This window comes from Arabidopsis lyrata (genome assembly GCF_000004255.2).
Source record: "Arabidopsis lyrata subsp. lyrata unplaced genomic scaffold ARALYscaffold_5, whole genome shotgun sequence".
Lineage (NCBI taxonomy): Eukaryota > Viridiplantae > Streptophyta > Magnoliopsida > Brassicales > Brassicaceae > Arabidopsis > Arabidopsis lyrata.
The window spans coordinates 675,026-679,547 of NW_003302551.1; positions in this window are offsets into that span (position 1 = coordinate 675,026).

A 4,522-nucleotide genomic window follows, 5' to 3' on the forward strand; every position below is an offset into this window, starting at 1 on the left:
ACGCTTGGGGAAATGCTCTTAACCATTCATCATTCATCAATACTCTATCCAACTTCTTCATAATGAGATCATTTTCCCGCTTATTACACCAAGTGTATAAAGGGCCATGCTATGCCATATCAGATATCGAACAATAATTCACCAACGCCTGAAAATCTCTCATCCCCAATGTGACCAGCGGGTTATCATCTACTTTTGAATGCTCTGCCATAGCTAGCGTGACGTTAAAGTCTCCAATAATCAACCACGGTTTATTGTGAATAATAGGTGAATCTGAATGGTCCCGTAGCTCTTGCCATAGAACTCTTCTTTCCTCCACCAGATTTGATGCGTAAACAAATGAAACAAAAAATTCCTCCACTTGATTTTTCAGTTTCACCGAACATGTTATCACTTGTTCACTCTTATAGAAAGGACTTAGCCTCACGTTGTGCTGCCATAAAACCCATATGCGACCTCTTGCATTGAACTCATAGTTTGTTAAAATGGACCAATCTCGAAACAAATGGCGTCCCAACCTCTGCACCTTCCCCTCCTTTACTCTTGTTTCAAGCAAACAACCAAATTGAAAATTATTCTCCTCCACCCATTTTTTTATTACGGAATGTTTTGAAGATTTGTTTAGGCCGCGAACATTCCATAGATTTGTTTAGGCCGCGAACAATTAGAATTCATTTTACTTTTGTGTTTTGAATCAATGGTTGATTGCAGAGAGAAGCTCCTAGATCAATGGTTATAATTTCTTTAGAAAAGTTTGTAAGGTTGGTGATGAATCTGATTTGACTCTTTCTTGTTGGTTGTACTTACCCAAGTTCATTGCTTGCGATCTAAGGTTTGTCTTCTTATAGTTTTATTTTTGTAAATCTTATATAAGAACCAAAAACCATGAAACCATACATACAAGGGACTTATTAGAGGATATATTTAGTTCTTAGTTCTAACTTCTAACCAAAATATTATCTCCACAGTTATGACGTCAACCAGCCATTTCTCGTAGTCTTAGACTACTAACTACATAACCGCTCACAACAGCGAAACCGAACAAGAAAGAACCCTGTGCAAATCAAAAAGTACACCATCTTGATGAGGCCACCTTCTCAAGGATGATGAAGCACTGATTTAGATGAAAGACAAAATTTGAACCCTTGAAAAAAAAGCATATAAGGTCGAGCAGAGCTTAGAAACAAGCGCATATAATTGGAATCCAAAAAACAGAGTTTAAGAGAAGAAAGATGAAACATGAATGTTTTCATACATTAACACCAAAAGACTTTTGACAGAAAAACAAAAATCACAGGAGTTAGTTAGCATTATCAGCATCACATCAATCAATATCGGCATAACGGCAATCCTCCTCCATATCAGCTAAACGGCGAGCCTACTCAATATCAACAGGATAACAGTAAACACAGTAGGTAACTTTGTCATCGTCATCATCAACATCATCATTAGAATAACAATTCCGCTTAGAGGCTTTCCTCCACCTAAAACTTGGGTACAATCAACCACTGAGTCTACAGAAGAAGGAAATATAGTATCTTGTTCACCAGCCGGCTCTACTAAGAGAACAATTATATTTCTCGATTTCATACTATTAAATAAACAGCCTCCAAAAGTGAAAGCCTGCGGAAGAAATAGGGGTCACATCTGACTTTATCTGAGACTACGATCAAATGTGCTTCGAATAGGAAAATCCATTTATCTGAGACTACATATAGATTACATACATATATGTAGAGAAGAAAGAATGTTTTATTTGTTTAAAGATAGGTTGGATCCATTAACCATTATTATACTATGATAGATCGACTAGATCAGGGCTACTTAACTATGGTCTATGACAGATCTATCATATATATAAAAAATCAGTTTCGGGTTAGAGATGAAGAGAGATCTTAAATCTTTGATCTTGGGGAGATTTTCGTCCATGGTTCGATGGAGAGAATTGAAGGCTTTCTCGCTAAATTAGGGTTAGATAGGGACTTTGGATGGTCTCTAGGGATGAGAAAGAGAGAGATCTTTGTGCATGGCTTGTTTTCAGCCGTTGGATCTCAAGATACTTGTTAGATCGGTGGCTTATTTATTTTTTATTTTTTGAATATCTAGGATATTTATTAATCAGACGAAACCAAGGAATCACAATGTAAAGCTTCTGTAATAGAGCTTGGTACATAGAAATGGAAAATAGAAAATACATTCGCTTGGAGACTCTGCTTTGCAAGGGTATCAGCTGGTTTGTTATAGACTCCCTTCTAACCCATCCGAATTGTATCTCTTTGAACCGGTTCTTGATCTAGTTGTGACTTCTTTTTTCCAGCGAGTTACCCGTCGTTGTAGTTGTTGCCGCAGCCTGTAACCACCAGAGATATCTGTCTGGTGGGGCCAGAAGAGTTCGGTAACTTCCGCATTTGCAACTCCACGAGACTCGGCTTCGTCACTCGATCGAGAGACTTCTAGAACTAAACTTCTCGCAACCAATTGTAGACTCCAAAATTCATCGTCTTTCCATTAAGGAGGTCATTCAATTGCCGACAGTCACCTTCAAAGAAAATTTTATCGTACCCTGTATCCAACAGTTTTGCATCGCCAATATTAATGCTCGGAACTTGCTTTCTAACGCATGCGGAGAGGTGTCCACAGTTTTGCCCCAAACCCAAGTAACTTTTTATGGTGTCACGGATAATCCATCCCGCTTTAATAGGGGTCTAGTAATTGAGATAAGATGCATCATAGTTACACTTAAGCCATCCAGAGCTTGGTCTTTTCCATCGAGATTGGCTATTTCTTGTGCTTCGAGTTTGGTGCGTAAAATCTCTGTTTGTCTGTGATGATGTTGTATACTCGTCAGCATCTAGCCAATCAGTTGCGATTTTGCCATATCCAGATGATTATTATTTTACCCAACCTAAAAATAAAAAGAAAAATCTTGGAATAACCCATTTATTTATTGAAAAAATATCGGAAAAAAACCTTTAGAATGTAGTAACAAAAGACCTATTCGATGTTGTTTTGTTTAGATAGAGCTTTGACAAATAAGGATTGACATGAGATGTTTTGTAACACATTTGTAGAGTACTTAGCAATGCATGATAGTGCGCATCTGATCATAAACCAATAGTGGCAGTAATAACGGATAAATTACTTAGGTGAAAAAAAACTTCATTTTCGATAAAAGATGGATTAGAAAAAGATAATTAATGGAGGAAATATCTTAAGGATGGTCAAATACTAGTGGATCGGAAACATGAAATTTTGTTGATAAAATTAAGAGTAGACATTCAATATCTCAATGGAGGAAAACTTTGAACCCGCTTGGCATAGTATTGATAGCAGATTTGAAGAAAAAAACTTGAGGATTTGCAAATAGATGATAATAGTTCCGCGGAAGATATCAAAGAAATAACTGCTGATTTTAAGGACGCATATAGGAAGGAAGAAAGCTAGTGGAAACAATAAAAAAGTCGGAGTATATGGATGAAAGAAGGAAACAACAATACTAACTTTTTTCATGCTCAAATTTATGTACTAACTTTATCGAATTATGGCATGATGAAATAATAATTAGACAAAAAAATTGGGTAGCATGTTTTACCTTCCATGAAAACTCCCATTGTTGCCTCTTGCATTGGGTACTTTTCAAAGATGGCTCAAAAATTTGTTTTGGAATATAGTCATAGTTTTAATTCATTAAAGTATTATTCTTACAAGATAGCTGGTCATTTAAATTATTTTGGTATTTCCAGACTACTGGTAATAAGTAGATCAAAATTTATGTTTATATAGTATTTGTACCCTTGTTCTAAAAATCTACGCCTACCTCCAATTACTCCTCGCTTAGTCGCTTAGTCATTCGTCTACTCTCCTCCTAATCTGATTACTCTCCGCCTAATATGATTACTCCCCGCCTAATCTTGCAATCCTGATTATTTTTAGATTGCAAGTATAAAGCAACTTTTATTTTTGTTATTGAGACATTTGGATTGATAGTCAATGATGTTTAACAATAACTTATGTTCAAAAGTTTAACAAAAATCATAAAATTTTGTCTTAAAAATACATTTTTATGTGTTTGGTGCAATTTTGAAAATAATAATATTTAAAATTTAATTATAATGGATTAGTATGTTTTTTAAACATTAAACAATTCTGAAATTAGTCCCCGATTAACTCTTATTTTAATCCGATTTTTTTATTACCGAACGCCCGACTAACGCCTAACGATTTTTCGAACAAGGGTTTGTACCCATATGATTCAAATATAAAGAAAGATGAATTCAGATTTTTCTTATCTTACATATATAGTGCCCAATGATAGATGTAATCAATATATAGTTTACATATAATGATAATATGATCAAAAATATTTTATTTTAAAACTTTCTTGGTATAAAATGCGCTGAAAGTCAATAGCATATATATATCAATATTGTTGTAGGTTATAATTTTTTTGATGATTGATTTGCTATTTAAGAAAAAATTTAAACATTGAAAACAAAAAGTTGATTAAAACTAATATATTGAT